The sequence below is a fragment of the Galeopterus variegatus genome, unplaced genomic scaffold (genome assembly GCF_000696425.1).
Source record: "Galeopterus variegatus unplaced genomic scaffold, G_variegatus-3.0.2 Scaffold8449, whole genome shotgun sequence".
Classification (NCBI taxonomy): domain Eukaryota; kingdom Metazoa; phylum Chordata; class Mammalia; order Dermoptera; family Cynocephalidae; genus Galeopterus; species Galeopterus variegatus.
In genome coordinates, this window is record NW_007734560.1 from 23113 (window position 1) to 50904 (window position 27792).

At 40.4% G+C, this 27792-nt stretch overlaps 1 pseudogene; it reads left to right on the forward strand.

Moving 5' to 3' along the window:
• Nucleotides 1-16827: 16827 nt before the first annotated feature.
• LOC103608468 lies at nt 16828-26748 on the forward strand (annotated as a pseudogene).
• Nucleotides 26749-27792: the final 1044 nt, after the last annotated feature.

A 27792-nucleotide genomic window follows, 5' to 3' on the forward strand; every position in this document is an offset into this window, starting at 1 on the left:
GTGCACTGTAGCAGTGCACCACCGGGCCAGCCCGAAATGCTACTGATTTTTTTTTTTCCCTTTTTGTCTTTTTTCGTGACCGGCAACGGATCGCAACCCTCAGTGTCGCGCCCGCACCGGACTGGGACCGGCAATGGGACCGCAACCCTCGGTGTTGCTCCCACACCTCGCTCAGCCAGTGAGCGGCCGGTCTGCATGTGGGATCCGAACCCTCGGTGGGAGCGCCGCCACACTCCCAAGCGGTGCACTGTAGCAGTGCACCACCGGGCCAGCCCGAAATGCTACTGATTTTTGTGTGTTGATTTTGTATCCTGCTACTGTGCTGAAAACATTTATCAACTCCAAGAGTTTTTTTGTAGAGGCTTTAGGCTCTTAAATATGTAGGATCATGTCACCTGCAAACAGGGACAATTTGACTTCATCTTTTCCTATCTAGATACCCTTTATTTCTTTCTCTTCTCTGATTGTTCTGGCAAGTACTTCCAACACTATGTTGAATAGGAGTGGTGAGAGTGGGCATCCTTGTCTAGTTCCTGTTATTAAGGGAAAAGCTTTTAGCTTTTCCCCATTCAGTATGATATTGGCAGTGGGTTTTTCATATATGGCTTTAATAATGTTCAGATAATTCCCATCTATACCTACCTTATAGAGAGTCTTTGTCATGAATGAATGTTGAATTTTATCAAATGCTTTTTCAGCATCTATAGAGATGACCATATCGTCCTTGTGTTTGATTTTATTAATATGGTGTATCACATTTATTGATTTGCATATGTTGAAGCAACCTTGCATCCCTGGGATGAATCCCATTTGATCATGGTGAATAATTTTGCATATCTGTTGCTGTATTCTGTTAGCTAGTATTTTACTGAGGACTTTTGCATCTATATTCATCAAGGATATCTGCCTGTAGTTTTCTTTTTTGTTATATCTTTACCTGGTTTTGATATCAGGATGATGTTTTTTCATAGAATGAGTTTTGGAGATATGCCTCTGTTTCAATCTTTTGGAATAGTTTGTAAAGAATTGGTGTCAATTCCTCTTTGAATGTTTGGTATAATTCTGCTGTGAATCCATCTGGTCCTGGGCTTTTTTTGTTGGGAGGCTTCTGATAATAGCTTCAATATCCTTTATTGTTATTGGTCTGTTCAGATTTTCTACGTCTTCTTGGCTCAGTTTTGGGAGCTTGTGTGTGTCCAGAAATTTATCCATTTCCTCCAGATTTTCAAATTTGTTGGCATTTACTTGTTTATAGTAGTCTCGAATAATTCCTTTTATTTCAGATGTATCAGATGTAATATCGTCTTTTTCATTTCTAATTTGTGTCATTTGGATCTTCTCTCTTCTTTTTTTAATTAGCAATGCTAATGTTTTGTCAATTTTATTTTCTTTTAAAAAAAACAACTTTTTGATTCGTTGACCTTTTGTATTGTTTTTGGGGTTTCAATTTCATTAATTTCTGCTCTGATCTTAATGATTTCTTTCTATCTGCTAACTTTGGGTTTTGATTGTCCTTGTTTTTTTAGTTTTTTAAGGTGAAGTGTTAGGTTGTTCACTTGCCATCTTTTCATTCTTCTGTGGTGAGCATTTAATGTGATAAATTTCCCTCTTAGTACTTCTTTTGCAGTATCCCACAGGTTTTGGTATGATGTATCATTATTTTCATTTGTTTCAATAATTTTTTTGATTTCCTGTTTGACTTCTTCTTGGACCCATATGTCATTAAGTAGAATGCTGTTTAATTTCCATGTGTTTGTATAGTTTCCCGAATTTCATTTGTTATTGATTTCTAATTTTAATCCATTGTGGTCTGAGAAAATACATGGGATAATTCCAATTTCTCTGAATTTGTTAAGACTTGATTTGTGACTTAATATGTGATCTATCCTGGAGAATGATCCATGTGCCGATGAGAAGAATTAATATTCTAAGGTTGTTGGATGGAATGTTCTGTAGATATCTGCCAAGTCCAATTGGTCTAGTATGTTGTTTAGATCTTGTGTTTCTCTGCTAATTCTTTGCCTAGATGATCTGTCCAATATTGACAGTGGGGTGTTCAGGTCCCCTGCTATTATGGTATTAGTGTCTATTTCCTTCTTTAGGTCTAATTTAGATTGTTTTATTACTCTGACATTGGGTGTGTATATATTTATGATCATTATGTCTTCTTGATGGATCAGTCCTTTTATCATTGTGTAGTGGCCCTCATTATCTCTTTTTATTGCTTTTAGTTTAATGTCTATTTTATCAAGTATAAGACTAGCTACTCCAGCTCATTTTTCTTTTCTGTTTGCATGGTAAATATTTTTCCATCCTTGCACTCTTAGTCTATGTGAGTCTTTATGGGTGAGGTGGGTCTCTTGAAGGCAGCATATAGTTGAGTCCTCCTTTTTAATCCAGTCAGCCAGTCTGTGTCTTTTGATTGGGGTATTTAAGCCTTTTACATTGAGAGCTATATTGACAAGTATTGATTTAATCCTAGCATTTTATTGATTATTGTTTGGGTGTCTTAGGTGTGTTTTGTTCCTTTCTTTCTGATTTAGTGGGTTTTTTTTTTTCTGTATTCGTTCATTCCTTGGGTTGTACATAGCCTTTTTGTTTGTTTTCTCTTCTTGAATGCCATTTTTATTATACTAGTGGGTTTTGATTTTTCTTGGGTTTTTATGGCAGTGGTAGTTGTTTTCCAGGTACCAAACCCAGTACTCCCTTGACAATTTCTTTTGAGGGTTTTCGTGTAGTAGTGAACTCCCACAGTTTTTGTTTGTCTGAGAAATATACTATTTGCCCCTCATTTTGGAAGGATAGCCTTGTGGGGTACAGAATTCTTGGCTGGCAATCTCTTTCATTATTTTGAAAATATCATCCCATTCCTTTCTGGCTTTTAGGGTTTGTGATGAAAAGTCTGATGCTAGTCTGATTGAACCTCCCTTATAGGTGATTTGACACTTTTCTCTTGCAGCTTTTAAGATTCTCTCTTTGTCTTTGAGTTTTGCCAATTTGATTATAACATGTCTTGGAGAAGGCCTTTTTGGGTTGAATACGTTTGGGGATCTTTGAGCTTCCTGAATCTGAAGGTCTGTGTCTTTTCCAATAATTGGGAAGTTTTCTGCCATGATTTTGTTGAATATGTTTTCAATACAATCTCCCTTTTCCTCTTCTTCTGGAATACCCATGACTTGGATATATGAGTGCTTAAGGTTGTCTGATATCTCTCTTCAATTTTCTTCAACGCTTTTAATTACTTTTTCCGTTCTTTTTTTTTTTTTTTTTTTTTTTTTTTGTCTTTTTTCGTGTCTGCCTGTGTTATTTCAAACAACCCATCTTCAAGGTCCAAAGTTCTCTCTTCTTATTATTCGAGCCTGCTAGTTAAGCTCTCTGTTGTGTTTTTCATTTCATTGAATGAATTCTTCAGCTTAGCAAACTCTGCTACATTCTTTCTCAGGACATTGATTTTCTTGTGCATTTCTTCTTTCATATCCTGTATACTTTTCCTTGTTTCATCATGTTGTCTAGCTGAGTTTTCTTGTATCTCATTCAGTTTCCTTAGAATTATCACTTGAAATTCCTTGTCAGATATTCCAAGGGCTTCTTGCTCTATAGCATCTGGAGCTTGAGAGTTACTACCCTTTGGTGGTGTACTTTCTTGATTTTCTGGAATCTTTCCTTTGATGTTTAGTCAATGTGGCAGAGGGTTTCACAGTCCACAGTTTTGACACTACTGTCTGGCTAGGATGAGGTTGAGGTTGCTAGTTTGGTATAGCTGCCTCAGTGTCTGCTCAGTTGGCCAGTAGTGCCTTGTGTGTGTGGTTGCCTCAGGTCTTGGGCCTCTCCAGGGAGCCACCTTTCTGATCAGCATGCTCTCAGCAGGGCTGCTGTGTCTCGCAGAGGCACTGCAGGGTGTGTGGTCTCTGCTGAGCTTATTCCTCCCCTGCTGTACGTCTCCCTTCTATGTGTACACAGGCCAGGCTGGGGATGGAGATGGGTGGCGGCGGTGAGGCCTACCTGCTGGATCATGTGCCGGTGACACTGCAGGGTGTGTGGTCTCTGCAGAGCTTCTGCCTTCCCTGCTGGAGGCCTCCACACACTACATGCACTGGGCTGGGCTGCAGGGTCACCTAGTGGCACTACAGAGCATGTGGTCTCTGTGGAGCTTCTGCCACCCCTGCTGGACATCTCCATGCTCCGTGCGCACTGGGCTGGGCTGGGGATGGAGACGGGTGGCAGCAGTGAGGCCTACCTGCTGGATCGTGTGGCAGTGGCACTGCAGGGTGTGTGTTCTCTGTGGAGCTTCCGCCTCCCCTGCTGGACGTCTGTCATAGCTAATCTTTAATATACTATCTGGTAAAGCTACTTCAGGTGGAGAAATGCTCACTCAGGGTAAATAAGCTGTTCTGAACTTTATTAAATTTTGGGGTTTTTAATTGTTATTTATTTATTTATTTTATTTTCTGTGTACAAAGCTCTTTTTTTTTTTTTTTTCCTTTTTGTCTCTTTTTTTTTTTGTGACTGGCAACGGATCACAACCCTCAGTGTCACGCCCATACCGGACCAGGACCGGCAACAGGATCACAACCCTCGGTGTTGCCCCCGCACCTCACTCAGCCAGTGAGCGGCCGGTCTGTATGTGGGATCCGAACCCTCGGCGGGAACGCCGCTGAGCTTCCCAAGTGGCGCACTGTAGTAGTGCGCCACCGGGTCGGCCCCAAAGCTCATTTTTTATTAATGAATCCCTTGATGGGATTCAGAAAATACAAATTGAATTTGTAATAGATGCTTAAAATCTTTTTTTTTTTATTGTTTATGAATATTCTTGGAGTACAAAGCAAATTGTTAACACTTGTGCCTAAGATGTGATGGCCAGATCCATAATGGCCACATGTCCATTACCACAAATTGTGATTATACCCCATGTCCCCCTCCCAATTATCCCCTCAATTATGGCCAACCTCCCTCCCCATCCCCTTTCCCCACTACACTTTGTATACCTAGGTGATGGAGTTTGGATGTGTTGTCTCCTCCAAAACTCATGTGGAAATTTGATCTCCAATGTGGCAGTGTTGGAAACTGATTGAGTCATGGGGGTGGATCCCTCATGAATGGATTAATGCTCTCCCTGGGGGAGAGGGGTAGTGAGTGAGATCTCACTCTATTAGTTCCCGTGAGAGTTCATTGCTTAAAAAGACCCTGGCACCTTCTCTCTCTCTCTCTTGCTTCCTCTCTCACCATGTGATCTGCTTGTACCTACCGGCTGCCTGCCACTTTCCACCATGAATAGAAGCAGCCTGAGGCCCATGCCAGATTCAGTTGTCCCAGATTCATAAGCCAAATAAGCCTCTCTTTTTTATAAATTACCCAGTCTCAGGTATTTCTGTTACAACAACACAAAACGGACTAAAACAGTAGGTATGATCTCTCCCTCTGCAAGTCAAACACACCACTGTGGTCTTTCTTTCCTTCCTTCTTTCTCTCTTAGCTCCCACTTGTGAGAGAGTACATATGGTATTTATCCCTCTGGGCTTTGCTTATTTCACTCAACATGAGTTTCTCCAAGCTCATCCACTTTGTAAATTTAGGATTGCACTCAGATTTATCAGAATTTAATGCATTGGGCCAGCCCGGTAGCGCACTGGAAAGTGCACCACTTGGGAGGGCGGCAGCGCTCCCGCCGAGGTTTCGGATCCCATGTGGAGACTGGTTCCCGCTCACTGGCTGAGCGCGGTGCGGGTGCAACACCGAGGGTTGCGATCCCGTTGCCAGTCCCCGGTACGGGTGCGACACCGAGGGTTGTGATCCCATTACCAGTCAGTAAAAAAGAAAAAAAAGAAGAATTTAATGCATTTATTAAATTTATCTGCTGCCCTAATGTGTTTAAACAGGTCTGTGACAATTGGACAGTTGGATATAAATGAAAGTAAATTTAAAAATTCAAGGAAATTGATTTTGAAAATAAGGTAAATTTTTCCATGAACTCTTTGAAGTACCTGAATATAGTGAGTGGTGAGTTATTGACTCTATTCACAGTTGTCTTTGATCATTGGCCACACCCAGGTTACTGTGCAGCTCCTCCACCAGATTTTTTGGCCTGGAAGAAAAGGACCTTGTGCCTGGTGAGGGGAGACCTGAGTTCTCTGAGGACACAGCCAGAGTCCTCCTGCTAGTGTGAACCCTAAAGACCGGAGCCTCCCCTATTCCTTCTCACATTTACATATAAAGTTTCCACCAGATGCAAATGCTCACTTAGATAACCAGATGAAACCACAGCAGCATTTACTTAAATTCATGCTACTACCTATGCTGCAAAATAATTTCTGAGAGTCATGGATCTCATCCACAAGAACATTAAGACCCTGTGGTTCTTTCTCTTCATTCTGGTGGTAGCTCCCAGATGTGAGGCTCCCAGGGATTCAGACATGAAGGTATGGGATGCTACATATGAGCACATGACTCACTGTGTCTATTTTTGTCTTCAGATGTCCTGTCCCATGTTAAGCTAAAGGAGTTGGGCCCAGGAGTGGTGTAACACTCACAGACCCTCTCCCTCACCTGCACTGTCTCTGGATTCTGCATCACAATTGCTTACCATTGAGACTGCATCCTCCAGTTCCCAGAGTCAGGGACATATGGGCTAGTGGTAGCACATCCTACAGCCCATCCCTCAATATCTGAAGCTCCATCACCAGAGACAAATCCAAGAACCAGTTCTCCCTGCAGCTGAGCTCTGTGACCACTGAAGACATGGCTGTGTATTACTGTGCGAGAGACACACTGAGGGGCAGTCAGTGTGAGCCCAGACACGAACGCACTGCAGGGGTCAGTACTGAGCTGGTCTGCAGGGGACGCCCAGAACCCATAGAGTGCAAGGCCCAGACTCACAGTCAAGTGAAGAGAAACAGTGTTCTGTCACGATGTGTTTTTTCTGCCTGCTACTATTTAGAAAATATAAAATGGATTTGAGACATACAAGCATCTGTCAGAGCAACCCCTGCCCCTCCCCCACACCTCTACTCCACTCCATTTTAGGTCTACTACAGACAGTTTCTAAGATGAAATATTTAAACCTTTCTAAATACTTCTGGAAAACCACACAGAGCTTTAAATTTTGTCATGTAATTTCCCACTAATGAATGAAGTCCAATTCTCACTGTGTTATCAATGCCATAACCCAAAATAAAACATTTAGAATGACATTGAAAAACATTTTGAAACTTTCTGAAAATTCAATAATTCCAATGTGCACTTGCACTTTCCCCAGACCTAAATATCAAGCAGGGACTTGGGGCAGCGGGTCTGGCCCCTGCGCTGGTCAGAACCCAGGGCATGCGGTCACGTGAACTCTGAGCATCCAGCGGAAGAAGCGTCCTCAGTACTGCAGACAGGGTGGGCGGCCGGCAGAGGGCGCCAAAGGGTGTCTGTCCACAGGGGCCGCCCCAGAGCAGGTGCAGCAGAGGGTAAGGAGGGGCTTCCTGTGCGCAACTGGAGCTTCCTCTCCCACCTATAGAACAGATCATCATCCAATGACTGCAAAGTCCTCTTTTACTTGACTTTCTGTAACAAATTAAATGATCGTATTTAAACTTGCAAGGCTGATGAAAAACTGTGCTTTAGAACGGGGGCTTGGAGCAGACCTCAGGTGCGCAGTTGGGACCTCATAGCACTCCTTGTCATTTATGGCATTTTGTCTCCTCCTTCAGTGTATCAATTATACTGTTCTTGACAGTGTTCTTAGTGGCTGCAGCCTGAATCTTTAACTAATCCGAGTCCACTTCAATAGCACTATTCCACTTCACATCTAGTGAAAGCACCTTATACAGAATATTCCCAGTTCCTCTCTACCTTTCTTTATAACGTTGCTGTCATTAATTTCTAGTATCCATACACTGTGATCAACCAATACACTGTTACTATCATTGGTTTAAGCAGTTATCCTTTAGATCAACACAAATAAAATCTTATCTTACTTTCATTTATTTCTCCTCTGATACTCTTCCTTTTAATTATTTGCAAGGACGTATATCTAGATTGTACAAAAAAAATTGAAACTCCACAGGAAAAAAAAACATAATACAAAATATAAAATAAGTGAAAATCTGAAAAGATACTTCACCGAAAAACATGTTTTGAAAATAAGAATAAAGAAAGATGCTCAACATCGATTGACATTAGGAAAATGAAATTCACAGTAACAATGAAATAATACTGAACACCTATCACAATGGCTGAAAATGGGAAATACACAAACCAAGTGCTACAAAGATGCAGAGGAATAAACTGTTGTTCATGATAATGGGAATGAACAATGGTACAAGCATTGTGGAAGACATCGCAGCAGTTTCTTTTTAAGTAAAAATTAATTTCCCGGTGCGATGTAGAAACTGTGTTCTTACTTGTTTACTGGGCTGATTTGAAGATTTTTATTCACGAAAACTTCCAAGGGAAAGATTAGAGTTGTCTTACCTTTAATCACTGTATACTGAAAGCAAGCAAGATGCCTTTCAGTATTTGAGGGCGCTCAATAGTGGTATATCCATACAGTGGAATACCATCCATCAACGCAAATTAAGGAGGTGTTAATTTAGGCAACAACATTTTGCAAAGTGTGATAAATTGGAAAGGAAAAAATACTATATAATTTTATCCATATAATATTATAGAAAATTCAAAATCCTATGGAAAGACAGCAGTTCTGTGGTTGCCAGGGATACTGGGGAAAGAGAAGAGTTTGGCTTTGGGAAGCACAGGGGACTTTTTAGGGTAGTGCAATCTGCATGACACTGTAACATGCCTTATTTCCCAGAAGGTTAGGTCAGGGCCAATAGTACATTTTTCAACTTCCTCATGGTTGGCATTTGTTTTATATTTGCTGATAGAGATAGGTTCATTTTCATCAGTCACTTTGCCAAAATGTGGGTGAGAGGCTGTTGAAATGGACACTGGAGAAAGGTAGTAACCAAACCTCTATTAGCAAAACATTTGCCATTGGTGAGGGAATAAAGTCAGTAATTAGAATATGATGGGTGTGGGGACCATATTGTGTAGGATTATGACACTAAGTTTTGTATTAATTCACTGGGAGGCACTGCTAGTTATTGCCAAATTTATGAACAGGCTAAAGTGGGCTTGTACAAAGAAGAGCAGTTAGGATAATCACTGTTCTCTAAAGAGGACCCATAGGCCGGGTTTCAGTCAGTGAAGTCTGTAGATTAAAATAATTGGAGACGTGAAGGAAGACACAGCAGATGAGATGCAGTTGCAGAGTGGGGGCCACTGCTCTCTCAAGCGAGTAGCGCCGACCCAGCCACTGTTACAGATTTTATTACATTTAGGAAGCTTGTGCATGCGAGAGAAGCATTAATGCATAAATTCTGTTATACTTTTCTCAAGAGCAGAAGGCCATTACCTCCCTTCTCAAGCACTTGGTTATCTATAGCGCGCCTCCTGGGAACATCCCAAGAAAGTGTTCTCACAACTTCAAACATTCTCAAGGATTGTTTGCAATCCTTGACGTTTCTTGGTTGTTTACTCGTATGCGAGTTCACCAAGTGAACACGTCCTTGGATGCTGACCACAGATGCCATTAACCATTTCCTTCACCTCCCCCTTTTTGTTTTTGCCATTTGCAGCATATGACAGAGGAAATAGCGTGCCTTTGCTCACTCATTCATCCTTGTTCTTGGCAGTGCTCGTAGACTATATTTAAAAGCAAAAGTAAGCATACAATTATTATAAGCATACTGGCAACAGATATAAAAGCAGCCTTTAAATGAGGGATAGTATTTAATTGATATAACTTATCAAGCAGATCTTTAAAAACATTTTGTTCTGAGAGAGGTTGAAATTCCTTTTGAAAAGTGTTTTGAATTTGAGATTGTAACCGCAAAATCTCTTGTGTTAGATTGTTACGATACAATAACTGCATTTTAACTTTTTCCCCATAAGATTCATTATAAGGCACTGGGGTTATACAAAAGTTAGTCTGATTCCAATAACATTTCATTTGAATTTGTCTTTGTAGGCTGATAACTTGATCTCCTAACATTGTCACAGCTTGCTGTAAATCAGCTATTCCTTCATGTATTTGTGTCAATTTGGCATTGACTGGACCATAAATCATGCGAATTCTTATGCCACTCTGCTACTTCTTGCCAAGTTTTAATAAAGCTTTGTAAAAATATTGTTGTAGCTGTTGCAGTAGTAGTTACAAGGATTATCCTCATTATTACAACTATTAACGTTCCAATAAACTGATGGGAACGTTTTAGCAAAGACTCAGCTACATATTGTAGGGGAGTCCAGCCATGGTCGATTAAGTTTTACTGGTAACCAAATGCTGATTCTTCCCTTCAAGATATATAAACTATCTTTAGAAAAATTAATGTTCATGGTATGATTTAAACTAGTATATAATGAGCAATTACCTAAACATTTTATCTCACCAGTGGTTTGCTTTCAATTAATTTGTCCAATCATCATTAAATAAGGTAATCGTACACAACTGCGAACATATATGAAACTGTTTAGAGTGAAGTTTAAGGAATAGTTTGATGAGGAATTAATCATATCTCCAATCCATGTATGTAAAGGATATAAAGATGCAGGAAGCTTCCACAAATCTTTTTGTAATGGATAATATGGTAAATGAGGAAATGGAGGTACAAATTCGCCACCGTGCCATACAATAGTCTCATTTACATCTGAAGCATGACCTTTGGTCCGAGCAGACCCAATAGGACTCCAATCAATGACATTTCCATAGGAAGTATTAACCAGTACTTGGGCCGTTTCTCCACTACAAGTAGTCCAGGGAGCCCTTTGGGGCGACTGATTCAGAATAGGTATTTGACAGGGAGGAATATGGGGTACAGAAGCATTAGGATCAAATGAAGAATTGTGGAAACTATAGGCACTTAACAAAAACGGTCGTCATAACTGTTCCTTATTTGTAGTATTTTTGTAACAGTTAAGCATGCCTGGGGTGCAATTTTAAGACAATGATCACCATGTCCAATACAAATAGGAGGTCCCCTCGATCACACTGTATAATTTGTAACATTAGTCCCTTCCTCTTCAGGCTTTAAAGGTCCTTGCTGGGAATAGGGTCCAGGCATCCATCTAGAGTCATTAGCATACACTAACAATGGGGCATCATACCAAGAAATGGCCCAATTAATGGGAGGATGTGGGATATAGGCCCAATAAGTATGATTATCAGCAGTGACAAAACCAACCTGAGTGGACACCAAAGCCATCATGGCCAAAAACATTCCCGATGCATTACCTCCATGACTATGTTGTTCAATGATCTTATTCGCTTCTTGAGTCAATTTCCTTGTCTGTCCCCAAGTTGGTATAGTCGTCATTTGAGTGCTTGGTAGCAGATAACGAAATATTTTCCGGCTATTTGGGTCAATCTGAAGATCCGCTATGTCTTTCCAAACCTCTTCCATTTCCTTCTTTCTCATTTGAGCCACTTCTCAGTTTAATCCTCTTATCCGGTATCCAAAAGGATTCAGTATCTGTGGAGAAATAAGCATAACCTCTGCCCCAATGGTTAACTACCACTGGAAGCCAAAGGGATTTGAGTGTATCATAATAATATATAGGTTGTTATAGTGGTTCACTAGATACATGTGCGCATTGTCTTTCAGCTGGTGTTGAATTTTCTGCATTTCTATTCAAAAAATTATGAGTAAATAGAGCTTAGGCTATTCGTCATCTTGGGGATTCCCAAGAGACTATATGTCTCCCCCTTTTTGTTTTTGTAATACAGATTTAAGTGTTCTGTTATGCCGTTCAACAATGGCTTGACCTGTACTATTATAAGGGATACCAGTAAAATGTTTGATATTATAGGCTTGGAAAAATAACTGACATTTCTGAGATAAATGTGAAGGGGCATTGTCCGTTTTTAACCATATAGGAATCCCCATGACAGCAAAGGCCTCCAAGAGATGAGAAATAACTGCATCAGCACGCTCAGATGCTATTGGTGTTGCCCACAGACAGCCTGAAAAAGCATCCACAGACACATGAACATATTTCAATTTACCAAATTCAGGAACAATAGTAACATCTATTTGCCATAACTGTAAAGGAGCATTCCTATGGTCGTTGGCCCCAGCCGATAAAGGACCTGCATCTAAATTTTGATGTATGGGGCATTGTTGTACTATTGCACGACCTTGAGTCCATAAAATATGATAATCATGATGCAAAGCGTGAGCATTACAGTGCAAATGGGAATGAGCCTCAGTGGCCTGAAAAACAGAACCTACAAGAGTATCGATTAATGCATTACCTTTACTCGATGGTACAGGAAAATTGGTATGAGCGCGAATGTGTGTAACAAAAAGAGGTGTAGAACGGGAGTGAATAACTTGCTGCAGTAAGCGAAATAATAAAATATGATAATCATGATGCAAAGAGTGAGCATTACAGTGCAAATGGGAATGAGCCTCAGTGGCCTGAAAAACAGAACCTACAAGACTATCGATTAATGCATTACCTTTACTCGATGGTACAGAAAAATTGGTATGAGCATGAATGTGCGTAACAAAAAGAGGTGAAGAACGGGAGTGAATAACTTGCTGCAGTTAGCAAAATAAAACGTGTAATTCATTAGAATCAGAAGGAACAGTAACAGTTTCTATAGTTTGTACCACTTGGACAGCACATTGGGAATCTGAAAGAATATTCAAAGGACTATTTCCTACATCAATTAAAAGTAAATATATAGCGTATAATTCAGCTTTCTGAACCAAAGTATAAGGACTTTGAAGGACTTTATGATTTACTGTGTCTGTATATCCTGCCAGGCCAAAATTGTCAGCATCTGTGAAATATGTTTTTGCATTAGATATAGGAGAAAATGTAACACAATGAGTAAGGATCCAAGACATTCTCTGCAGAAATTGAAGAATCTTATGAGAATGATAATGAAATGTAAAACTTCCTAAAAATTCATGAACAGCCAATTGCCACCGTACATTCAAAGCATATAAGGATTGCATCTCTGTGAGACAAAGGCAGTACAATAATACAAGGATCTTGAGCAGTTAATTGAAAAAAAAACAAAGCCGTCCTTTAATAATCAAAACAAATTTTATCTATATATGTTTCCAATGATTTAGTAGTTTTATGCGGAAGAAAAAGCCATTCAATAATATTATCTTGTTGTAGTAACACACCAGTGGGTGAATGAGGTGTATGAAAAATCACAAGTCGTAAAGTTGTATAGTCAGTAATTCTTTGTAATTGAGCGTTTTGGATAATATTTTCCAATTATTGTAACAGATTTGGTTTCTTGGGCTAACACTAGAGGGCTATCCAAGGTTGGATCGCCCTCTAGTGTTGAAAATAAATGATGCAAGGCATATGTTGGGATACCCAATGAAGGGTGAAGCCAATTTATATCTCCCAATAACTTCTGAAAAGTATTTAAAGTCCACAATGAATCTCTTCGAATTTGTACCTTTTGGGGAATAATGATTTGTTCAGTAATCTTTTGTCCTAAATAAGAAAAAGGAGGCTGTTATTGAATCTTATCCTCCACAATTAAAAGACCAAAATCCTGAAGTGTGGCACGAATATTCTGTAACAATTTTAGGCAAGAAAAAGTTGGAGGCATAGCAATTAAAATATCATTCATATAATGAATAAATTTCAAATCCAGAAATTGAACCGATAAAATCTCCCAAGGTTGATTGACATAATGTTGGCACATAGTGGGACTGTTCGTCATTCGTTGTGGAAGAACAGTCCGTTGATATCTAGAAGCAGGTTTTTCTTTATTTAAAACAGGGACTGTGAGAGCAAATTTTTCAGTATCCTCTGGTTGCAAAGGAATGTGGAAAAAACAATCTTTAAGATCTATAACAATAACAGACCAATGTTGAGAAAGTAAAGCTAAATGTGGAAGTCCCAGTTGTAAAGGTCCCATTGGTAGCATTATAGAGTCAATCTTTTCAAATCAGTCAACATTCTCCATTTGCCAGATTTTTTCTTAATAACAAATACAGGTGAGTTCCAAGGACTGAAACTTTCTAAAATATATACGAAAGAAAGTTGTTCTTTCACTAATAATTTTAGCTCCTCCAATTTTTCTTGTTCAGGGGCCACTGATCCACCCAAATAGGTTAAGTTTGTTTCCATTTTATGGGCAGAGTGAGGCGCTTCACAGTGACCCGCATTAAAAAGGAACGGTGTAGCCAAGACCTTGACGATTAACAGAAACTTCGGGAGGTAAGTGTGTTATGGAAGGTTTAGATGGATCAAAACCTTCCTTAAACATTAACTCTTTAGCTGTTTCTGAAATGGTTGGAATAGTAATCATAGCGCCCCATTGCCGCAATAGGCCCCTCCCCCACAGGGTAATAGCGATGTTAGCACAAAAAGGTTGAAGAATGGCCTTTTGTCCTTCAGGACCAAAACATTCAATAGGTATGTCTTTCTGTAAAATATTGGATAAGGTTCCTACACCTATGAAGGTGGTAGAAATAGGATGAGCTTTCTATGCTTGGGGCCAATGTTGTAAAGAACCTATAGAAACATCAGTGCCCGTATCCACAAGCTCTTTCAAGTTAGTTCCACCTTTAAATGACACAGTCAATTGTGGACTCTGGTCCTTAATAAATTGCTGCCAAAAAACATGAGCATTAGTACTTCCAAATCCACCGTCCCTTAGGTGTGGACTGGTTTGTCCTTTTAAATAGGGCAAAAGCAACAGTTGAGCAATTCTTTGTCCAATTTTAAAATTAACCGGTCAGCTAGCTGACATCATAATTTGTATATGACCAGTAAAATCAAAATCAATAACTCCAATATGTACAGTTATGCCTTGTTTAATTAAGCTAGTTTGGCCAATTAACAACCCCATTGAATTATTTTGTAACGGGCCATAAACATTTGTAGAAATTAATTTAATGCCATCTTCAGGAGAAAGTGAGAAATCCTGTATGCAGGGACTATCTAGGGCAGCGCTTCCTGGCATTGCATGAAAAAAGGTTGTGTACTCTCTTTTAAAATTGGTTTCCTGAGTCGTGGGAGTCACTGGATATTGGAACTTGAAAGAGCTTGTATTGTTTCTCTTGAGGCCCTGAGCCGGGCCCACTTGCCCATTTCCAGACAGTAAATTACCATCTCTGTCTTTCTTAGATCGGCATTCGTTAGTCCAATATTTTCCTTTTTTACATCGTCTACAAACTCCAGGCGGTATGGCTGGTGCCATTGGAGGAGGATTATTGCCTTACAACTGTCTCTTTTAATATGACCCATCTTCCCACATTTATAACATTTTAGTTTGTCTGCCCGTAACCCCCGAATGGAGGGCAGCAGCAAGAAGACTGGCATTGAATGTTCCTGAACCAACATCTCGACACACATTTATAAATTTGTCAATACCTCCTCCAGATTGTTTGATTGGTTGTATTAGCCTTTTACAGTCTGCACTAGCATTTTAATATTCAAGAGTCCCGAGCATAACAGCCTGAGCTTGCTCATTACTAATTGCTCTTTTGACAGCAACATGAAGCTGAGCCAAAAACTCAGTATAGGGTTCATTAAGAACTTGCATTATCTTAACAAAAGTTGGGGGGATTGTCCTGAGTCTTGAATCCACTGCCAAACCATAAGGCAAATTGCCTATAATTGGGCAAGGGCAGCAGGGTTCATTTGACATTGCTGTTGAAGATCAGCCCAGGCACTAGTACCTGTAAGTTGTTCCACATCAGGCCCTCCATTACGCTGATAAGCGTTTAGGCGAGACAACCTTTCTGCTTCATCTCACGGCCATGATTTAAACTGCATGTATTGAGGAGATTCCAAAGTCATATGAGCAAGCATTTCCCAATCTTTTGGGATAAGTAAATTGACCTCAGCAAAAGACATTAAAAGTACAGTAACATAAGGGAAAGTAATACCATAAGTACTAACAGTCTGCTTAAGTATCTTTAAATATTGAAAACTGATAGGATCATATTGCACTTGAAAAAATCCATTAGGAAATTCTTCATTAGGAGTCATTTCCTGTCTTAAAATGGGAAAATTAAAAAATCCATTAGGAGGCATGTCAGGAAGAGTCTTTTGGGGAGCCCTTGAATTAGCATCTAACATGATCTTTGCCATTTGAGGTGAATTTGGAAATTTAAAAATACGATGCGGAATGCCAGAGGCAGAAGCAGCAGAGGGATTGATTTCTGCTGTACAACAGGGAAAGCTTTTGCATCCTGTAAGCAAGCCTCCAGTTTTTAAAAAAGATCGTCCAAAACATCCAATTTTGGATCATCAGGGGTCTTAGGTAATGGTGGGTATGATTTAGATTGAATAAGACATTTCCCTTCTCATTCAGGTTTTGGAATCTCAGTCTCATCATTGGAAAAATCAGAATGATCATCAGACTCTGAATTTGGCATGGGAGGGGCAGAGGCTCAGGAGGAGTCTCATATATATGTGAAGAAAGAATTTTCTATTGTGGATTTTCTGAATCATATTGAGGATGCTGACTGCTATCATCTGAATCAGATTGAAAAGGTTGCAAGGCTAAAGCCACCATGTTAAAAGCTTCCCATTCCCCTGCCGATGTAACTTCTCCAGCCTGACCAGCTCTCCATAAAGCTTAACCGACCTGCCTCCAAATTTTTAAATCGAATTGGTTCTTATTGTCTGGAGTAAACCAATAGCAATGTTTCTGTATCTTTTGTAATAATGAAAGTAAAACCTTCTCTTTAATTTTTCATCCTGAAGCCGTCAACAATGATTTCAATACTGCCATATAATCACTTAACACTGACGGGGAGTTCCCCATTTTGCCCCGACTCAAAATTTCCCGAAGAGATGGCAGAACTCTTCGCCGTCAGTAAAAACCTCCTCAGTCCCATCCGATCCCATGTCTTACCTTTCATGCCCCACATTGGGCACCAGATGTTGATTAAAATGATCAGAGACACGAAGAAAGACACAGCAGATGAGATGCAGGTCAAGAGCGGGGGCCACTGCTCTCTCAGGTGAGTAGCGCTGACCCAGCCGCTGTCACAGCTTTTATTACATTTAGCAAGTTGTGCATGCGAGAGACGTATTAATGCATAAATTCTGTTATACTTTTCTCAAGAGCAGAAGGCCATTACCTCCCTTCTCAAGCACTTGCTTATCTATAATGTGTCTCCTGGGAACATCCCAAGAAAGTGTTCTCACAGCTTCAAACATTCTCAAGGATTTTTTGTGATCCTTGACGTTTCTCGGTTGTTTACTTGTTTGCAAGTTCACCAAGTGAACACGTCCTTGGGTGCTGACCACACATGCCAATAACCATTTCCTTCAAAGTCCATGCTTTAGTTCATGCTGATCCATGTTAACTACTTTAACTGTGGGATACATCCCATTTTGTCAAACCAAAGTCCAAGTGTCATGGACTCAGTTTAATTTTAATTTGTTATTCATTGAGCCAGAGTGCCTAAGGCCACCAAGGTATATTTTAGAGTAAAGACCATGGGGATTTGGGGCAAAGCAGTAGTTTCAATAGCTAAGATGAGACACTCCTCTTTGTCCCCTGTTACACATTTTGTCATTACCCTAAGAGTCCAGTGATGCCTTTTCATTGTTTGGAGTGATTTTCAGCTATAAATTAATTGAATACTCAGTGTTTAGACCATGAAGGCTTGCCAGTGGTGAATTTCTGCAGGCAATTAATTCAGAGCTTACAGTTTAGTGCGTTATAAACCAAGAATCACCTTTTTATGTTATCACATACTTTTTTCATAAGTTTGGATATTTAATTTGGTCACTCTGCAGAATGCTTTTCTAGTTGTGGTTTTCTCTTTCTATATCCTAATGAATTTCCTCCCTTTTCTCCTTTTGCTCCTACTCCTCCTACCACTCTTTCTTCCTACTAACCACATTTCACAAGGCTCTTCTCTACCCCTCCCATATCTATAAGATTCTTCCACAATAAAACATCAAATCATTATTATTAGGGTTATAAGTCTCCCAATGTCAATATTTACATTAACCCCTTGGCTGTCCCAGAGGGGGCCAGGGGCTCTTTGACCTATAACCTAGGTTCATGAGTATTTTTGTTGACAAAGGCATGAGAAGCAGCAGAGGTATTTGAAATGTTCCAGTCAGCCTCCTGCATGTAGGAGTGTGGAACTACTCGAAGCAAATTTTCAGGTAACGACTGCTCTTAAAATATGGATTGGTCTTCCTCTACACATGTGTCCACCTCAGAACCCATCCATTGTATATTGAATAGTTTCTTCCTTGAGCACCTTAGAATGCAGAACAACACCTGACTGAGACACAACCAGTCTCCAACATGGTTGTTCTCCCCGAGCACAGGGTCCACACAGCTTGTTCTTGGATGAACACACATGATTCACTGTAAGACATGCACATAGCCCCAGTCCAAGTCACACAGCCAAAGTTCACTTTAACAATGATTCCAAGCACACAAGTCCATACTTATCCTTTTTAATGTTAATTAATTACTGAAACTCCTGACTGAAGCTGACTAAATCCATAGTAGATTTTCTGTAGGACTCAGCAGTGTAGCATGGCTCAGCATAACCCAAAGCTCAGGGTGAGCAGCAGGCAGCCTCTCACTCTGCAGGTTCACTGTGCAGGTTCACTGTCAGGCTTCAGAGCCAGGAAGTATACGGAGCAAAAGAAGATAGAAACCCATGGCTGGTGGTCATTTCCGTACCTGCTCACAGCACAAGTTATTGTGGCCTTTGCAAGACAGGAAGGCTATTGTGTTGAGTCTGGTGGTGACACACAATGAGCACATTTAAAATATTTATTACTAATATAATTGAGAACTTTATGGAAAACAGCATAAGACTCCCAGGCAGACCTAAAATGAGTTTAGAGAACTAGGAAAGAGACTGGACTGGGATTTTTGTTTTGTGTGTGGAATGGACCGTGTTGAGGGATTCTACATGTGGGCAGGGGTTTGTATGATTAGAATCTCCCACCAGGATCAAAGCAGTTAAGACCCAGGACCTCTTGTCAGCTTGTCCTGATGGGGACCAATGCAGAAGAGGGAGGCGTGGACTCAATGGCTGTCAGTAGTTGCAAGTAAAAATATGGCATCAGAGTCCTTAGTACACAGAGCAATTACAGTGAAGAGGGAAAAAGAACAGCACAGAGCAATTACAATGAAGAGGGGAAAAAAAAACAAGAACTGAATGAGGGTGGATTACAACCTAGGATCTCTAGAAAATGGGATGGAAAATGTTTATAAGCAGATGCAAACTAAAATAGAAAATAGATGTGATTCTAGGATATCTCTGAGAATCCTCAGTTTGAGGTTTTTTATTGAAGTAACCTTGCCATTGTGCAAAATTCTAAACTGTTGCTTTGGTGGTAAACTGTGAACCCAAGGACTGTCACTACTGCTTTTGTTGTTAACATTGCAAAATAAGGTCCTTTCAACAAGGTTTGAAAGCTGTTTGTCTCTGATGTCTCTTCCAAAAGTCAGAATTTCTAGGTGGATGATTATACAGAGGCTATTTAAGGAGATGTGGGGTAAGGCAACATCATTGTGGTGTTAGAGTAATTGGTATAATGCATGAATCACTTACAATGTTCTGCCACATCTGCAATCAGTAAGGTGAAGGCTATCATTTCAGGTAAAATCACTAAATGTATGAAACTTCCAGTTACCGAGTCATAAGGTGATAACTGATTTGTCCTGGAGGGAGAGGACCATACTGATATAAATGCTGGAAGTTTTGCAAATTTTATTTTAAGGGTGCTATTTTTTTAAAAAAAACATTTGCAGAAGATTTTGTATGGTAAGAGCACTATAAGATTTGAGTAATGATAATACCTTACAGAGTTGATTTATAATTCCAGTATGGTGTGCACCACAATAATTTGATAGGAAAGTTTGTATACCAAAGGTTGTAAAATAAACATTAAACATCTTTTTTTATTGGCTGAAGTGTATTACTTTGCAAGACACACAGTGAGGGGAATTCGGTGTGAGCCCAGTGGCAAACCACCCTATAGGGATTCAGAGGAACTCCAGGGGATCAGCTGGACACACTGAGCACCAGGAGCCCAGAAGCAGGTGCACAAGGAGGTTAGGGCTGGTTTCCTGTTAGGGCCTGTGGCTTCTGCTGCATCTAAAAGATGCTCAGAAAATTATTCAAGATTTATGATTCTGTGACTACCACTGGCATCTATGAATTAGAAACCAAAAAACTATATTGTTTCATGTCATGTTCTCACCCACACAAAAGGTAGAATGTCACTTATGAAGGCAAAAATGACTTGTTGTGGTCACCAGGATCAGAAAACTGAGGAAGCTCAGGGGAACCTGGTGAGCTTTTCCAATCAGACTCAGGGCAGAGACCTCAGTGGGATTCTCTAATTAGAGCAGCATTTGGGATTCAGGTTAGAACCAAGAGGGAGTCTATGCCAAGATCAGAGTCCTATAAAACCTAAAAGGTTTCAAATCTGTCTCTTCTTCTCATGTAAAACTGTGAACATCTGACAACTGTGAACATCTCGTCAAGTTGACCCTTTACTTCCTAATCCATTTTCTCACTCCACAGTCTTTATTCTCTAATCTAGCTTTTATTTTTCTTGCCCCTAAAAATGAAGAATGTGGTCTCTGTTTCCTAAATCCCAGGTCTCTGGCCCTTTACCTGAAGCTCAGGTGTGGCTCAGGCTGTGGCTCCTAAAGGCCTGTGAGTAAGTCTGAAAGCACTTTCTTGTTCACCAATTCCTGAGACCCTCCCCTGTTCTGTGTGTGTGAAATTGCCAGAGAAATGCATGTGGATATTAGTCACAAAGGGAATAGTAGTGGCTTTGTAAAAATGAGACATGAATATAGAATAGATATCATTCTGCACAAACTATCACACAGATAGTGTTTCAGCCAGTGGCTTTGGGGGGAGCTGCTCATGGGCACCCTGGTGTACTGTGAGCTCCTACGGAGTGCATCCAGGTGTTTGTGAACCATGTCCTTGTGGCTTCAGTATAATGAAAATAAGCTGAATCCAACCAAACCTTTAAAGAAGAATGTAAATAAAAAATGCTTTTTATACTATTCCAAAAATCTGAAACAGGTAATTCAACCAAACTCATTCTGTGAGACCCGCATGACTCTGATACAAAAACCAGAGAAAGATATGAAAAAAGGAGAAAACTTCAGGCCAATATCCTTGATTAACATAAATATGACAATCCTCAACAAAATATTAGCAAACAGAAGACAGAAACACATGAAAGATTATACATCATGATAAAGTAGGATACATCCCAGAATTGCAAGGATAGTGCAACATAAGCAAATCAAAAATTGTGATACACCACATCAACAAAATCAAGGGGAAAAAAAGATATGATGATCTCAATAGATACAGAAAAGCATCCAATAAATTTCAACTTCCCTTCGTGATAAAGACTTTCAACTAATTGGGTCTAGAATGTAAGTATCTCAACACACTAATAGCCCATATTCAAAAAACTCACAACCAATATCACCCTGAAAGGGGAAAACCTGAAAGTTTTTCTTCAAGAACAAGAACAAGACAAGGATGTCCACTTTCACCGCTCCTATTTAATATAGTAAAGAAAATACTATCGAGAGCAATCAGATAAGAGAACAAAATAAAGGGAATCAAAATTGGTAAAGAAAAAGTCAAATTGTCCCTGTTTGCAAATGGCATGACTATATTGGAAAACCTAAAGACTCTATAAGAACTCTTACAACAGATAAATGAATTTAGTAAGATTGCAGGATATGAAATCAATGTACAAAAAATTGGTAGCATTTTTATAGTGCAATTACAAACTATCAGAAGAAGAATTCAAGAAAGTCTATTCATAATAGCTACCAAATAAAATACCTAGGAATTAATTTTAAAAAGAGGTAAAAGATCCTTACAATGAGAATTACAAATCACTGCTGAAAGAAATTAAAGAGTACACAAAAAGATGGAAATTCATTCCGTGTACATGGAATGGAAGAAATAAAATTGTGAAACTGTCCATGCTACCAAAAGTGCTCCACAGATTCAATATAATCCCCATCAAAATGTGAATGACATTCTTCACAGTGATTTAAAAAATTAATAATCCTAACATTCATAAGGAATGACAAAAAACCACAAATAGCCAAAGTAGTTCTGAGCTAAATAAATCAATAAATAAAGCCAGATGCATTACACTACCTGACTTTGAATTATACTATAAAGCTATAGTAACTAAAACAGCACAGTACTGGCATAAACACAGACCCATGGACCAAAGTGAAAGAATAGAAACCACAAAAATCAATCCACATACCTACAGTCAAAAGACATTTGGCAAAGGAACCAAGAACATACATTGGCAAAAGGATAGTCTCTTTAACAAATGGTGCTGGGAAAACTGGATATCCACATATGGAAGAAAGAAACTACTCCCACACTCTACTCAAATAGCAAAATCAACTCAAAATGGATTAAAATCTTAAATATGAGACTGGAAACTATAAAAGCCCTAAAGAAAATACAGAATAATCATTTCAGGAAGTTGGACTGGGCAAAGAATTTATAAATAAGACCTCAAAAAACAGGCAGGACTGGGAAGAAGGGAACCCTCAGGACCCACTGAACTCAGGCTCCAGCCTCTGCAGTAGGTGCAGAAGTGGCCAGAGAGAGGTTTTCTCTTGGAGTATGAATCATCATTTAACAAAAAATAACAAAAGAAAACAAAATATTTTAAAGACTTCTGATATTCATACGAATATTTTATTATATTGGGAGAATTTATCTTACACAATAATGTAAAGGGAGCCACATTTGGAGGAGTTTTCCAGTGCTTCTAGATATCTTAATAGTAAGAGGCTTGGAGGACAGGGATGGCTTCATTTACTCACACGGATCAGAATCTGAGGTGACACACTGATCCCAGTAATAACACATTTCTATATCTGGGCTGGTTTCTGTTACCTGGACTGCCTGTGTGACAGGAAAAGTGCAGGTCAGGGATTGTGGCAGGTGCATGGGTCCAAGTGGACCTGAAAAACAATTAGTAAAATGAGGAGCAATGGCAATAAACTGAAATTATGTAAATACTTTTATAAATTCTCTTATGCAGAGATAAAAATAAGACCAAAATTTATTCAAAACACAAATTCCAAGGCAAGATTTTGTAAAACTGTGAGTTTATGAAGATCCCCATTTGATTCTTATCATCAATATAATCAGAAACACAGCACTGGGTAACTCATCACAAGGTTAGTCTGAGAACCAGGGGTCTTTCTGTCAAGCAGCTTGGAGCTCAGGACACCCAGGGAGGTGCTAGAGAAATCCTCAAGAGTGTCCAGTAGGCCTCTCCACTACCAGTGTGTCCTTCTGCACACTTGTGGAAAGTACCGTGGTCACTGTCTGAGTCACCAATGGGCTGTGATTGGTGTCTGGTGGGATCAAAATAGGGTCAATTCACCTGTTCGGCCTTTTGGACACTTATGGAACCATAAATGTTCCATGGGTTCTCCCTACTACTCAAATGTGGATTCACAATATGGAGCATGTTCCTCAAAGGGAGGGTTTCTGTCCGCACATAGTTCAGTGTTGTGGTGAGAGACGCATATTCTCTGATGGGCTTAGGCTTTGGACTCTCAGCATTGCACTGTTGAATGATTCATGTATTTTCTATTTAATCCTTCTCAGATGATCAGGTCTTGAGCTATGAAATGCTCTACCTCATTAATATGCAATTAAACTGAGGTCTACTGAGGTACATACAGATATGTCTGTGTTCTGAGAACATCACTCAGTGACCACCCATTTCCCTGCTGAGTCTGCTCAGAGCACAGCTTCTCATTATAGAATGGAGCTGGAGAATGCTTTTCTTGGTGGCAGCAAAAAAAGTAAGGGACTTTTCAGTGCCAGGGCTGAGGAGAGTTTGGGGCCAGTTCAGAGAGATTTTCTCCACTCTAGTCTCCACTCCACAGGGTCCCATTCCAAGGTCCAGCTGTTTCCATCTGGGGCTGAGATGAGGAAGCCTGGGGCCTCAGTGAAGGTTTCCTGCTTGGCTTCCAGATACAGCTTCACTGCTGTGCCATGCACTGGGTGTCACAGGCCCTGAGACAAACGCTTGCTGTGAAGAGTCAACCTGAATAATGGTGACATAAATTGTGCCCAGAAGTTTGAGGGCAAAGTCAACATGACCAGGGACATGCCCACAGGAACAGTTTTCATGGAGCTGAGATGTGTGAGATCCAAGGACCTGCTGTGCACTAAGTTTTACGAGACAGCGTGACAACCCACACCCTCACTGTGACAAAAGCAGGGAGAAGACAGCTGTCCTGGTGCTGGGGAGATGATGGGGTGATTAGGTAGCACCCCTCCTTAACAGATGGATTGGAGCAATCATGGAAATAAAAATAGGAACATGTACACACTCTAAGTCGACGGGAACTTTTCATGGACTGTCACTGTGCCAGCAATACTCAGAGAGCAGGGAATGGCTCCCACTGACGAAGCTGATGCAGCATCCCATGAGGAAGCCTGTTGTGTAAACTTAAGTTTTCAAGTCAGTTGGATAAGTGACTTGGAGCAGTACTGTTTAGTCACATGGTAAGTCTAAGTTTAATTTCTCAGAAATGGTCAACATATCTCCCAACTGTATGTGCCATTTATTTCCAATAAATTCTATTTTTTAGAGAATTTTTAGAATCACAACAAAATTAAGAAGAAGGTACAGAGGTCCCTATGTGCTCCCCATCCTCACACAGGGACAACTCTTCAGCTATCAGCATCCCTCAACATAGCGGTAATCTCGCCCGCTCGGCCTGCTGGCAGGATGGAAGGTGACGCCTCCTGCCTCCTGCCTCTACACACAGGACATCAGGGCTGCAGGTGCAGCCAACAGGTGAGCTCCTTTCAGGATGCTACAAGAGGAGTCAACAGGAGGCCAGGGCACAGAGCTGTCACCATGCACCTGCCCCCTCTGATTGACCTTCCACCCTCACTTCTCCCCTAGAAGAAGAGATGTCACAGGCCTACATTAGCAGGTTGCAGCTGCTGGAGAGAGGGAACTGCCCTGTATGTCACCAGACACTGGGCCTTTAGGGAGGAGGAGGCCAGAAAGTGGACAAGCCCCCAGTGCTGCCTACAGGAACTTTGAGATCTGGAAGATCAAGACACTCAGTAAGAGTGTGGAGGCTGCCCACAGGTGAGTGCCCTCCCACCCCTGTGCCCTCTGGGTTCACAGACTCCTCAGGATACCCAGGTCATGACACATGGCCACATTGGGAGAACAAGGCACCAGCTACCTCCTGCTTCCTGGACCTCTGAGTAGTAGCTCCTGGGAATGGATGGCCAGAGAAGGGTTTCTCCCTCCTTTTGGGTGTAAGGAAACCATGCTCCGGGGCTCAGACCACTGGCCTCCACTGTCTGTTGGCACCAGAATGATATCATTTCTTATTTCTCCCAAAGATGAGATTTTAGGAGTGACAAAAATGCTAGCAGATGAATTTGGAAATAAACCTAACATTAACTCACTAGGAAGCCAACCTTTCAGTCTTGGAGCCATTACATCTGTACAACAAAGTCTCAATCTTTATAACGAAGTACCACGATACCACATTTGGCTTTGTTGTAGTTGATGTTAGTGGCTCACATTTTGGCACACTCCAAGGAAGTCCTGCAAAAGTTGACTGCGGATCTACCAAAGAATCACAGCAGAGGAGACTGGTCAACCTTGCATTTTGCCCATTGACAAAGAGAACAGCATCAGTCTGGCCCAGGCACCTAAGATATAGCCCAGCGGCCTCCTCAGCTTGAGCATCGCTAATCTTTTAAGTGAAAACTCTGAAACAAATTTGGCCTAATGCTGCCTGTGTACATATTTTGGGTTTTACCTAAAGGTTTCTCTGTACATAGTGATGTGTAACCTTACATGGTGTATAAAGTCATGGTAACCTAACCAGAAAGTAAACTCTTGTAACTAAGCAAGCAAGTCTCAGCCAATCACAGCAAGTGAACCTCCAGCCAATCAGAGGATGAATGCTGCCACAAATGACCATATAAGGAAATGCCACCTGCAGAACATTTGATGTTTCCATATGGTATTTCCGTTTCCATGGCTACAAATATGACCTGCACGTGTGGTGAGGTGGAGCATTGTGAACCATTTTGGTCTAGAGTGCTGCCCAATTCTAGAATCAATTATCAAGTTCTCAAATAAACTTTATTTGTTTTTCCTCAAGCAGGTGGTGGTTTTACTTTGGTTGACACCATTTAAGAGTGGAAAAGTGACATGACTGTGTTGGGAAAGCAGCAGAGACTGCTGTGCAGCTGTCTACTTGTGGGGACAGAGTGAATTTGGATGGTCTCATTTTAGCTGGACCAGCTGACTTTAAAGCTGAACTAATTTATTCCATATGTTTGACCAGAGATTGCAATGAAAATTTTTAAAATTAGTCCATATATCCTATGGTGATGAAAATGGATTCAAATTAGTTATTGAGTTACCTACTAAAGTCCTCCCCACTGTGAAATTCATTACAGAGAAGAAATTATTAGGATGATACATTGATGAAATCAGCCAGGACATGGTCAAGTACAGTTTTGGCATTGAAGACACACTGAAGGCTTTAGAAATGGTGGATATCGAGATTCTAATGGTCTATGAAATCCTGGGTACAATGAGATAAATTTTTTATTGCCAAGGCACAGAAGAGATGAAACTTCTCTAATTCTAGAACAAGGAAAGGATAAATCTCATTTTACAGACAGAGACAGGACAAAAACGTGAGCTGATTAAGAACATTCCCTTTTGGAATGATATGTTAACAAGTATACAACTTTTGAAGCTACACTGAGAATTCACGAGAAGATTCCAAGTTTGTGAAAGGTTTTGGTGAAATTGGAGGTTTCTTGTTGCAACGAGTAGATTTCCAGTGAATGGTGCACCTAGGAGGAGACCGTGAATTTTTATTTATTTATTTATTTTTGCCTTGATGACTACGTGGCAGTCAACATGGGTTCTGCAGAACATGTCAAGAAGCATACCAGTGGTGTAATCCAAACAGATCACTGCTTTACAATGGGAACATTTCCAGAACTTAATGCATGAAGCCTCGGATATTGAAAAGAAAACCAAAACAAAACCAGACCCAGCCTACATTTGGGTTATTATGGCATCAGTGCAGCAGTCTATAACTAAGGTCCTGAAAGCCACTTTGGACTAATTTAAAAATCCCAATTTTTACTTTACTTGATGGGGAAATTGGTTGTTCTTGCATTTTACAGAAAAAAAAATGATTATGCTTCATACACAGAGAGAAAAACATTTTGATAACTGTAACCCTTCAAAAATTAATAGAAGTGAGATAAAAAATAATGGCATTTGTTACAATGCATGAGCTTAATTGGCTCACGATTATCATTCTCAATCTTTACTTTATATTTGAGATTACTCTAAGTGGTGTGCTTTATGTGGGTTTGGACAGAAGTATAATAATTTGTACCTACCATCATAGCATCACAAGTTTGCAGCACATCTGGGTAAATATAAAGAAAGACAACTGATGGATCCTGGGGTAAGAGAAGACATTGGGGAGGGAGAGGGGCATTGGCTCAGACAGGTTGGGTCTGCAAAGATGAGGAACTGTCGGGAGTCCAGGGCTTCTGGGCTGGCTGTTGGTTTTCTCTGCAGAGCAGGACACTGGGAACCACAGCGGCTCCCATCATGTCTCTATTACTGACAGTCCCAGTCCCTCTGCCTTGTTCCTACCATCTCCAGATGTGCCAGGTATGTGGGTCTCCATAGACATTCAGGTGGGGGAAACAAAAGTGT